The sequence below is a fragment of the Phoca vitulina genome, unplaced genomic scaffold (genome assembly GCF_004348235.1).
Source record: "Phoca vitulina isolate PV1807 unplaced genomic scaffold, GSC_HSeal_1.0 scaffold7, whole genome shotgun sequence".
In the NCBI taxonomy this organism is placed as follows: domain Eukaryota; kingdom Metazoa; phylum Chordata; class Mammalia; order Carnivora; family Phocidae; genus Phoca; species Phoca vitulina.
Window position 1 is genome coordinate 42,327,250 of NW_022589710.1, and position 12,435 is coordinate 42,339,684.

Consider the following 12,435-nt stretch of genomic DNA (forward strand, 5'->3'; position numbering starts at 1 on the left):
GAAGTGCTCTCAGAAGGAGCCTCGGTTTATGTTTTCCAGAACGGGTGCATATGTTGGTGAGCAGGAACAAAGTAGTAGAGCTGTTATTAAACTATTCTAAGAAATAAACTAAAATTTCCTAACATTCAGTGTGGGGATCGAAGCTGGGACCCTTGCGTGGGTCCTGTTTGGGGCACAGCTATCCTGGGGCTTGCTTGTGTGGGCCTCCACGGTGCAGAGGGTGCAGAGGGGCAGGCGGCCTTCCTCTCTTGTTTGCTGTCAGCCTGTTGTCACTTGCTGTGTTTGTTCAATAGGCTTATAGGTTATGTTAATCAGTGTTAATTAAAACAGCAGCTACAAAATTGACACCTGGCTTTAAAAGATTCCTACAAAGAACCATAGGTTGAAGGTAATGTTGATGATGCTAACACAAATGAGCTGTGAAAAATTGGCAGAGCTGAGACTTCTCTCAGTACAAGCTATTATCAACTATGAAATTAGCTGAAGAGTGAATTTTGTCTAAGAAAATTCTGTTCTCCTCTGTGGGCTGCTGCTGTAATTACAAAACCCCTCCCAAGTGGAGGAGGTGTTGCTGACAGCCACTCCCAGGAGCGCCCCGCGTGCTTCGGGGACAGTGGGTAACACCCACCGGGGTATGGCCCTTGTCACTAGTCCAGTTTCTTCGATGCTTTCTAGTCAGCATTTACTGAGTACCAGGCACTGGGCTAGCGTGATGAAGAAGACAAAGCCTTTCAGGAGCTCACAGTCTAAAAAGGTCTCATTCTTATGCTAACATTATAGACTGAGAATTGTTTAGTTGTAGGGGATTCTCCTAGTATCTCACCCAACCCTGTTACTGTTTAGGTTAGGACTTCTCTGCCACGCAGTGCATGCTGATGGCATGCTGCTGGTACCTAGGAGCCATCGAAATTTCTCCCCTGACTGGGTAGCATCACAAAATGGCATCCAGGTTTTTCTTTCTTCATTTGGCTGTTTACAGTTATGTTCTCAGTCCTGATTTTCTAGCTTGCGTTTTTGCCAGGAGGCATTGCTAATGTATTCCAGCCTGAAAAAAAAATCCTCAAACTTCAGGCTGTAAATGTCCACAATAGCCAAACTATGGAAAGAGCTGAGATGTCCATCCACAGATGAATGGATAAAGAAGATGTGGTATATATACACAATGGAATATTACTCAGCCATCAAAAAAATGAAATCTTGCCCTTTGCAACGACATGGATGGAACTAGAGGGTATTATGCTAAGCGAAATAAGTCAGTCAGAGAAAGACATGTATCATGATCTCACTGATATGAGGAATTCTTAATCTCAGGAAACAAACTGAGGGTTGCTGGAGTGGTGGGGGTGGGAGGGATGGGGTGGCTGGGTGACAGACATTGGGGAGGGTATGTGCTATGGTGAGCGCTGTGAATTGTGTAAGACTGATGAATCACAGACCTGTACCTCTGAAACAAATAATACATTATATGTAAAAAAAAAAAAGAAGAAGAAGAAGATAGCAGCAAGGGAAAAATGAAGGGGGGGAAATCAGAGGGGGAGATGAACCATGAGAAACTGTGGACTCTGAGAAACAAACTGAGGGTTCTAGAGGGGAGGGGGGTGGGGGGATGGGTTAGCCTGGTGATGGGTATTAAAGAGGGCACATTCTGCATGGAGCACTGGGTGTTAGACGCAAACAATGAATCGTGGAACACTACATCAAAAACTAATGATGTAATGTATGGTGATTAACATAACATAATAAAATAAAATTTAAAAAAAATTTAAAAAACTTCAGGCTCTAAATCATATAAAATGAATGAGTTTTCTTTAAAAAAAAAATTGTGTGTGTGTGAAGTTCTGTGTATTGATTTTATTTTGAATGCAGAGTATCTTTGCTGGCTAAGCCTAAGAGAAATAATAGCATCCAAGGCAGCAGAAAGAGAGCATGGCCGTGACGGCTCACTTGACATCACTTTCCACTCCTGACATCGAACAGAAGGCAACATCCCTGTGTGTGCATCAGGGTTCAGTCACTTATGGTCAGTGGAGTATTTTTCAGTATGTAAAGAACCCCAAGAAGTTCTCACTTTCTAAAATATAATGTAATATGTACTTCAGGCTTGAAATAGTATAATCAGAGTTGGCTTATTAAACGTTCATCTGTTCCTCTGCACTGTTCTCAAGTAAGTTAAACAGATCAAGGAGGAGTCTCTCCCATTTAAAAATATCCAGGCTCTCCCTATGTTTGTGTTTGAATTATTTTTGTAATAATTGGTGAGAACAGTGTTATCTGAAAGTTTAATGTATATGTTATCCCCACCCCCTTTTGGTGGTGACGGTGGGTATTAGATCAAAAAGTAGGGTTTCCTCAAGAGTATTAATAATGAAAACATAATGGTCGTAAGCCATAACTTACGGCAAATTATGTTAGGAGTAGAAGAAAGGGAACTCAGCTATTTTAATGTTTCAGTAGAGGGAACCTTTGAAAAGTAGAGAAAAATAGAAGGGAAAAGAAACTATCCATAGCTTCATCATTAAAATAAAAATTCTATTTCAAGAATACTTTTTCCAGTAACACAGTTTTGATTACCTTACACTATTTATTGCGTGGCCAGTGCATGCTCGAAAGGAAAAGCCGTATCACTGAAGGTGGCACGGGTGACATCTGCATTACTCTTTGAATGGTTATTGTTTTTCTTTGAAATAGGCGAAAATGACTCCATAAGAAATGCTTTGAGGAAATGGAAGACTAACCTCTTTTGACAGAAATAGTGCAGAGCTGTGTCTTCGAATATGATTTTATCAGAGTATTTTAGCCCTGGGTTGGATCATTTCAGTTTAGCATTGGTGGATGAGAGCTGTTCTCCCTTTGCTCACTGCGTTGGGTAGAGCAGCGGTTCCAAGGTGAGGTGCATGGAGATTAGGGACAGGCGCGGGCACACTGGAGCACCCGCTGATTGCGATGGGAGTGACGGCATGCAGGTGCCCTCAGTGAACCTGGTTTTCTTGACCTTTTCCTTCGGATCTGTACTCTTTGAGCTTTAAAACAAACCCTATGTGCATTGAGTGCTTCCTGTTGAGGAAATGGAAGAGGTTTGTGAAACCCCCTGGGGCTAGAGATGGGACGAGTAGTAGTGGACACACTTCGGATGGCTTTGAGATCATGCATCCGGTTCTCTGATGATTCACCTGCTTTGTAACATCAACAGCTCAAAATCCAGATGTCTGTATGACTAGAACTATTGGCTGTCTTGAATATTGGTTTTCGTGCTGTTGAAGAGTCCTATTTTTTTGTAATTGAGCAGTTAACTTTGGGAAGAAACAGTTTTGTGGTGTCTTTTAAAATGTTCTATGAATAGGGGCGCCTGGGTGGCTCAGTCGTTAAGCGTCTGCCTTTGGCTCAGGTCATGATCGTCCTGGGATCGAGCCCCGCATCGGGCTCTCTGCTCAGCGGGAGGCCTGCTTCTCCCTCTCCCACTCCCCCTGCTTGTGTTCCCTCTCTCACTGTGTCTCTCTCTGTCAAATAAATAAAATCTTTTTTTTTTTTTTTTAAAGATTTTATTTCTTTATTTGAGAGAGAGAGAATGAGAGAGAAAGCACATGAGAGGGGGGAGGGTCAGAGGGAGAAGCAGACTCCCCGCCGAGCAGGGAGCCTGATGCGGGACTCGATCCCAGGACTCCAGGATCATGACCTGAGCCGAAGGCAGTCGCTTAACCAACTGAGCCACCCAGGCGCCCAAATAAATAAAATCTTAAAAAAAAAAAAGTTTTATAAATAAACTTGGTTTAAATAATACTTAATACTACATGTTCCATTGTCTTTAAAACCCATTTCTGTGGCAATACAGTTAGTTACACAATTTAATTATGCAAGATATTATTGTAAATTTGAAGCATTTTTATGTTGGATAATAGATTAACATGGATTAAAATTGCCTTTTTGTTGTTGTTGTTGTTATACAGTTCTGTGAGTTTTAACACGTGTAGATTTGTGTAACCATCTCACAACTGTTTCATCCCCTCAGAAAGTGTTCTCATGCTGCATTCTCTCCCACCCTGTAAATCCTGGCAACCACTGATCTATTCTCCATCTCTATAGCTTGGTCTTTGTAAAAATGTTGTTTAAATGGAAGGATGTAGTGTGTAATCTTTTGAAGTGGATTTCTTTCATTCAGTGTCATGCCTTTTCATTCAGTGTCGTCCTGGTTGTGGGTATTGATAGCATGTTCCTTTGAATCCCTGAGTAGGATTCTGTTGTGTGGAAGTATTACAATGTGTTTGTCCATTAACCCACTGAAGAATATTTGTGTTGTTCTAATTTGTGGGTATTACAAATAAAGCTAACTGTGAACCTTTGTGTACATTTCTTTACATGAACACATGCTTTGCTTTCTCTGGGTAAATACTTGGGAGTAGAAGGCTGGATTATATGGTAGGTGTACATTTAACTTTTTAAGGAAATGTCAAATCATTTCCTAGAGTAAACTATCAATTTGTATTCCCTCAAGCAATGAACGAGAGTTTCAGGTGTTTGACATCCTTGTCAGCATTTGATATTGTCAGTATTTGTTATTTTAGCCATTCTAATAGATGTGAAGTGGTATCTCATTGTGGTTTTAATCTGCATTTCCCTAAAGGCTAATGATATTGAATATTTTTTCGTGTGCTTATCTGCAGCCATTTGTATACCCTTTTTGGTGAAGTGTCTGTTCAAGTCTTTTTTTTTTTTAATTTTTAAGAATTTTTGATCGATATAGTTGACATGCAGTATTATTAGTTTCAGGTGTACAACATAGTGATTCAACGATTATATGCTTTATGAAATGCCATGATAAGTGTAGATTGTAGTATTATTGACTATATACCCTATGCTGTACTTTTCATCCCCATGACTTACTTATTTTGTAATTGGAAGTTTGTACCTCTTAATCCTCTTCACCTATTGTGACCGCCCCCCCCCCATGCTTCCGTCTGGCAACCACCAATTTGTTCTCTGTATTTATGAGTCTGTTTCTGTTTTTGTTGTTGTTGCTGTATGTTTGTTTTTAGATTCCACATACGAGTGAGATCATATGGTATCTGTCTTTCTCTGACTTATTTTATTTGGCATTATTCCCTCTAGGGCCATCTATCTTGTCTCAAGTGGCAAGATTCCATTCTTTTTTGTGGCTGAGTAATATTCCATTCTGTACGTATACCACATCTTCTTTATCCATTCATTATCAGTGGACACTTTGGGTTTTTCCATATCTTAGCCATTATAAATAATGCTTCAGTAAACATAGTGGTGCATATGTCTTTTTGAATTAGTGTTTTTATTTTCTTTGGGTAAATACCCAGAAGTAGAATTCCTGGATCATGTGGTATTTCTACTTTTACTTTTTTGAGCAACTTCTGTACTAGTCTCTTTAGTGGCTGCACCAATTTATATTCCCACCAACAATGCATGAGAGTTCCCTTTTCTCCAAATCCACACCAACACTTGTTATTTCTTGTCTTCTTGTTACTAGCCATTCTGACTGCTGTGAGATACTCATTGTGGTTTTGATTTGCGTCTCCCTGATGATGAGTGATGTTGAGCAATGTTTCATGTGTCTGTTGGCCATCTGCATGTCTTCTTTGGAAAAGTGTCTATTCAGGTCCTCTGCCCATATATTTTTTTTTTTTTAAGATTTTATTTATTTGACAGAGAGACACAGCGTGAGAGGGAACACAAGCAAGGGGAGTGGGAGATGGAGAAGCAGGCTTCCCGCTGAGCAGGGAACCTGATGTGGGGCTTGATCCCAGAACCCTGGGATCATGACCTGAGCTGAAGGCAGACGCTTAACTGACTGAGCCACCCAGGCACCGCCTCTGCCCATTTTTTAATTGGATTGCTTGCTTTTCGGTGTCAAGTTATAGGAGTTTTTTAAAAATATATTTTGGATATTAAACTTTATGTCAGATATGATTTTGCAAAAATCTCCTGTTCAGTAGGTTGACTTTTCATTTTGTTGATGATTGCCTTTGCTGTGCAAAAGCCTTTTAGTTTAATGTAGTCCCAATTGTTCATTTTTGCTTTAGTTTCTGTTAATGGAGGAAATAGTTCCAGGAAAATATTGCTAAGGCCAATGTTCAAAGAGTTTACTGCCTATATTTTCTTTTAGGATTTCACATTTAGATCTTTCATCCATTTTGAGTTTATTTTTGTGTATGGTATAAGAAAGTGGTCCAGTTTCATTCTTTTGCATGTAGCTCTGCAGTGTTCTCAATGCCATTTATCGAAGAGATGGTCTTTTCCCCATTGTATATTCCTGCCTCCTTTGTTATGGATTAATTGACCATATAAAGTGTAGGTTTATTTCTGAACTCTGTATTCTGTTTCATTGATCCATGTGTCTGTTTTTTGTGCCAGTACTATACTGTTTTGATTATAGTTTTGTAGTATAATTTGAAATCTGGGATTGTAATACCTCCAGCTTTGTTCTTCCTCAAGATTGCTTTGGCTATTTGGGGTCTTTTATGGTTCCATATAAATTTTAGGATTATTTATTCTAGTTCTGTGAAAAATACTATTGGTATTTTGATAAGGATTGCATTGAATCTGTAGATTACTTTGGGTAGTTTTGTAATTTTAGCAATATTCTTCCAATCCATGAGCATGGTATATCTTTTTATTTGTGTTGTCTTCAGTTTCTTTCATCACTGTCTTATAGTTTTCAGAGTATAGGTCTTTCACTTCCTTGGTTACACTTATTCCAAGTATTTTATTTTATTTTTTGGTGCAGTTATAAATGGGATTGTTTTCTTAATTTCTCTTCCTGCTAGTCTTTTATTAATGTATAGAAACACAACACATTTCTGTGTATTAATTTTGTATCCTTCAATTTTATTGGATTCATTTATTCTAATAGGTTTTTGGTAGAGTCTTTAGGGTTTTCTGTATATAGTATCTTGTCATCTGCAAATAGTGAAAGTTTTACTTCTTCCTTACCAATTTGAATGCTTTTTATTTCTTTTTCTTATCTGATTGCTGCAGCTAGGACTTCAGTATTGTGTTGAATAAAAGTAGCAGAAGTGGACATCCTTTTCTTATTCTTGATCTTAGAGGGAAAGGTTTCAGCTTTTCACCATTGAGTATGATGTGGGTTTGTCATATATAGCCTTTATCATGTTGAAGTATGTTCCCTCTAAACCCACTTTGTTGAGACTTTTATCATGAATGATTTTGAATTTTGTTAAATGCTTTTACTCCATCTGTTGAGATGATTATGTGATTTTTATCCTTCATTTTGTTATTGTGGTGTGTCGTGTTGATTGATTTGCAGATATTGAACCATCTGTGCACTGCTGAGATAAATCTTACCTGATCATGGTGAGTGAGCCTTTTAATGTATTGTTGAGTTTGGCTTTGTTAATATTTGTTGAGGATTTTTGCATCTATCTTCATCAGAGATATTGGTCTGTAATTTTATTTTTTTGTAGTGTCTTTGTCTGGTTTTGGTATCAAGGTAATGCTGGTCTCTTAGAATGAATGTGGAAAAATTCTTTCCTCTTCTGTTTTTGGGAATAGTTTGAGAAGAATGGGTATTATTATTCTTTAAATGTTTGGTAGAATTCATCTGTGAATCCATCTGGTCCTGAACTTTTGTTTATTGGGAGTTTTTTGATTACTGATTCAATTTCGTTACTAATAGTCTGTTTGGATTTTCTATTTCTTGTTTCAATATTGGAAGTTTTTTTGGTTGTTGTTTTTGTTTTTTAAGGAGCTTATCCATTTCTTCTAGGTTGTCTAATTTGTTAGTGTATAACTTTTTGTAGTAGTCTCTTAGAAATCCTTTGTATTTCTGTGGCATTTGTTGTAACTTCTCTTTCATTTCTGCTTTTATTTGAGTGAGTCCTTTCTCTCTTGCTGTCTTTTTTTATGAGTCTGGCTAAAGGTTTATCAGTTTTTTATTTATCTTTTCAAAGAAGCTCTTAGTTTCATTGATCTTTTCTACTGTTTTTTAAGTCTCTCTTTTATTTGTTTTCAAGTGTTTTGCCTGTTTCTACTTGAGTTGTTTCTTTTCTTGGTTTAGTTTTCATTTTTTAAAAAACATATTCTGAATAAAAATTCTTTGTTGCCTATGTGATTTGCAAATATTTTTCCTAGTGTGTACCTAATTTTTTCATTCTCTAGGCAATGTTTTTCTTAGAGCAAGAATTTTTAAATTTGGAATTGTGGTTTATCTTTATTGCCTTTTTAATGGCTTGAGCTTTGGGGATGATGTCCAGGTTTAACTTCACATCCTAAAGATTTTCCTTTCTTTTCTTCTAAAAGGTTTGTAGTTTTACATTTTATGCTTAGATCCATATGATCTATTTTGAATTTATAGTTGTATAAGATCTGAGGTTTAAGTCAAGGTCGAATGTCTAATTGTTTCAACACTGTTGAAAAGACAGTCTTTTCTCCATTGAATTGCCTTTACATCTTGGCCCCAAATCAGTTGGCTGTATTTGTGTGGGTCAGTTTCTCCAGCTCTTCCTGTTTCTCCAAGGTTCCCTTTTTTAGTCCTCCAGGCACAAAGATGGGGCTTTAGAATGGGGCAGTGGGTTTCCTGTGACTGTCTCCATTCTGGACCAAGGGGAAGGAAGACAGCAAAAGAGCAGCAGACTTACATCGTGAGAGCATAGCTCCTCTGTTCAGTGAGGAAGAAAGGTTCCTTTCCCTCGAGAGTTTATGTGACTGTTTCCCTCTGCCCACTACCACCTTGTGATTACCTTGGGCTGGGAAGCTAGAACATAGAGAAATAAAAAAGAAGAACAGTGAGGAATTTCCCCCTCTCCAGGGTGTTAGGAATCCCTTTTCCTGCTTCTTAAGCTAGAACTTGGAGTATTTCTGGATTTTCCCTCTCTGCCTCTATCCTGGTGCTTGCTCACTTTCAGGTGTGTGGCTGCCTTGATTCCAGGCTGGGAGATTTTGGAGGAAAAAATGGGGAAGTTCATCACTGGTTTGGTCATTCTTTGAGTTTTACTCTTCTTCCCTCATCAGCCTGCTGTGGTCATTTATTTTTCAGAGGCAGCTCTCAAGTAGCTGTTTCAGGTACTCTGTCCAGGTGGCTGCATGCGGTGGGGCGGCTGGATGGAGTGTGCTTCCTTCATCTTACCTGGAACCAGTCCCCCCCCATGTTGTTTTTAAATACAAAACTTGGAGTACTGTTTTGGGTGGGTTATGTAAACCTTAAAATAGTAGGTATTCTGTGGACAATTGTTTCTCATAGACTTTTTTTTTTTTAAGTCATAGTATCTTGGCTGAATTGATTTATTTACGTTTGTAGATATGAGAATAGAGTGTAAACCTTTCAGTTTTGTGGATATCCTGTATTGAGATTACAGTGGGATTTTTCTCTTGCTCCTCCTCCCTACTAAAAAATGAGCAATTGAAGGCAAACATTTTAGTACTGTATGCAAATTTACATTTAGCACTTTGTGATTTTAGGCTCACTACTGCACCTGGATGCACCTGGGAAGCCAGTTGCCATTCACTATTCTGTTTATGTTTTAATTCTTATCTTTTGTGATACCAAGAATTGTCTGACTTTATACCCTCAATATCCAGTATTGAGTTGCCTCTGAGATGTGAGTTGACACATCTTCATTCTGAACCCCTTGTTAAGCTTTGAGAGAAATCAGAGGACTTAGGCAAGTCCAAAAAAGAGTGGCTAATTATTAGCATATTCATTTTCTTCTGACTTTAAAAAAATGTGGACTAAATATAATTATCCAGACAGCTGGTAAAAAGCAAATATAGCTCCATGGGCTCCTAGTGGAAACAACTACATGGTCTAGAAATTAGCTAATTTAAGTAATTATTTATCAGTAGAAATCCATTAAAAATTAGTGAGGGAGGAATCAACTGTGGTGATCATAAATCTCTTGAAATCAACCTCAGGAGGCCCTGTTAATGGGAGCACAGCAGGTTATAGGAGCAGACAATTAGAAAGGCCAAGTTTAAGGTAATTAAGAATAACTCCTTTGGCATTAAAATTATAGAAAGTGACAGTAATATATGAAGAGGGAAGATAGTTGCATAATCCTGTGATACCCTTTATAGATAAATCACAGTGGTTATTGTTACTGGTGTTCTTATGCTTTTTGGCATCTATTTTACACAAAGTGATCAAGTCTTTGAGGAGTATTCCATTGGCTCGCCTAGTGTTGCCATGTTTTTCCTATTTAAAACTATAACGATTGTGATCATTTATGGAGCTCTGTAGCAGACCCTGTCCTGAGCACCCTCCATTGTTATCCCATGTCTTCCTCACCAGAGCCTTGTGAGACTGGTCCTGATTGACAGGAGAGGGAATGGCCCTGGGGGTGGTGGGTAAGAGCTGAGGATTGAATTCCATGTGGTCTGGCTCTAGAGCTTTGCTTTACTTTTAGCCTTTTAGCTATAAGATTACTGAGTTGCATGGGGAAAGATTCTCAGAAGGAAGGGGATTGAGAAGTCCAAATTAAATACTAAAAATTAAATTAATTTTATATAAGTAAAGAATATTTTGACTAGGTATGTAGGAGCTTCATAAACCATGTCCTGGGTTTAGTGATTATCCAGCTTAAACCAAAGAAAGAATGGTAACAGTCTTGGTTTTATGATTCATTCTGTCAGAACATTTCTTCTGCCAGTTTTCCCCATGTCAGCTTGGTGTAAGTAACCACTTTTTATCACCACCCTCTTCCTGAGTACATCTCACTCAGTAGAACTATGCCACAGTGAGCTTCATTAACTTGGTGCCAGGGGACTGCGTCTAAAGGAAGACTCGGATGGGTTGAGGTTCATGGAAATAGGAACTTGGCACTTTTTTCATATGGGTAATTCAGGGTCCTAATACACTTAATCTTTTAAGCTTCCCAAGTGATAGCAGGAAATGAGTCTTTATTAGTGTTCAAAAGAGATGACTCCTCTCTGACTTTCCTTCTTGTCACCCAAATGAATTAAAGTGCTCTTAAACCAATTGGTTGATTTTATACTTCTAAGAGAGAATAAGACCCTTAAGGAATTGAGGAATGGTGTTAACATCCTGTCCAGATGGATATTTGTGCCTGGATGTTCGTGTTTATCACATTTTTCTTTGTGACTCTACAGACAGCAGCCAGCTCAGAGTCAGCCAGACAACTTGTGTGGTATCCTTCCTTCCTGTGAACAGTTTTGGCTGATAGCCAAGCACAGATACGGTCTTGTCTTGATGCCTGCAGAGCTGTTCAGCTGTCTTTTTGGTAAGTGACCTCATAGTTCTAGGCCAAGGACATACTAAAATCATTGGGGGGGAAAAGTCTTAAAAGGTCAAAATTTGAGGGCTATCAAAATTTTATTCTTTGCCTAACTCTAAATACTTGTTGCCGGTAGTTTATCCTCATTTCATAGACAAATGACGCGTGTTTGAGATTCAGTTTTGATTTCTATTCCTAACAGTTGATCCTAAGTAGAGGCATTTAAGTGTGGAACTGGTAGTGAGGAATGTGCTCAGTGGTATCTTGAGGTGAAGTTGCACAGTCCTCTCTCTGATGTCTCCAGATTCCACCTTTCATTCACATGGCACCATACTTAGTGACCACTTAAAACCAGACCACTTGATTCTGTTCTTCTGGAGCCATTGGTATTGTTGGGACAGTACATAAATACAAAATGTCTACAGAAACCAGGGAAGACCCAGCTTCATTGTTATGTCTTAGAAAAATCTTACAACACCCTAGATGAGCTTAAAATGTGAATTCTAACTCTGTAGCCTTATTCTTGCTCACCTGGATACTAGTTGGCCATCCCATTCCGCCCCTGCACACTGCTCAGTTTCCACATTGCCACCATAATTTCTGTGCCACAAAGTATATGTAACCATGTCCCTCTCCTGCTTGAAACATTTCCAAGGCTCCTTACAGCCTGTGGGAGAAAGTCCAGTAACTGACACATTTAGGTGCCGTCCTCAGTGTGTGTGAATGCGTGGCCTTCCAGACCTCTGCTGGGAACCTGGGCAACCACGTCATCTGCCAGGCCTGCTTTGAACTTCGTCCTTCTGGCACACCTGGCAGTCTCTCACCTCAGGGTGCTTGTGCTGTTCCCTTTCAGTGCCTCCCTTAACACCTCCTGGTTCTGGAGGATTTTACTCAAGGGGTTCCTTCTTTTGACACCCCCTGTTGGGCGGTGTGCCCTGATTCTGCACTCCTGTGGCCCTCTGTATTTCCCCGACTTGTTGCCTGTCACTAGATTGTATTTGTCTATTGATGTGAGGGTACTGTGAATTCCTTGAGAGCAGGGCGTCCCCTCAAGCCTGCTCCAGTAAGTGACACATTGTAGATCCCATCCTCAGTGTGTGAATGCGTGGATGATAGAGTTGCCTTTCCAGCTCCGGAGTTCCCAGCCCTGAGAATGTTTCAGGGAGGAGCTGAGAGGACTCTGTTATTCAGAATTTAGTCTAGCTCTCATTTTATTTTTTATTTT

At 39.1% G+C, this 12,435-nt stretch overlaps 1 protein-coding gene across 32 annotated transcripts in view; it reads left to right on the top strand.

Annotated features, from left to right (window-relative positions):
- Positions 1-12,435, top strand: part of SIPA1L1 (signal induced proliferation associated 1 like 1) — a 385,985-nt gene that overhangs the window by 132,446 nt on the left and 241,104 nt on the right. For 23 of the 32 annotated variants that reach the window (XM_032405449.1, XM_032405447.1, XM_032405481.1 and 20 more), the window contains one exon: positions 11,086-11,216. The exons of 6 other annotated variants lie outside the window; for them this stretch is intronic. The gene's annotated coding sequence lies outside the window, so the exon portion shown is untranslated. Of the gene's footprint in view, positions 1-1,866; positions 2,021-7,288; positions 7,336-11,085; positions 11,217-12,435 lie in introns of all 32 variants that reach the window. 3 more of the 32 variants (XM_032405459.1, XM_032405461.1, XM_032405458.1) reach the window with 2 other exon arrangements.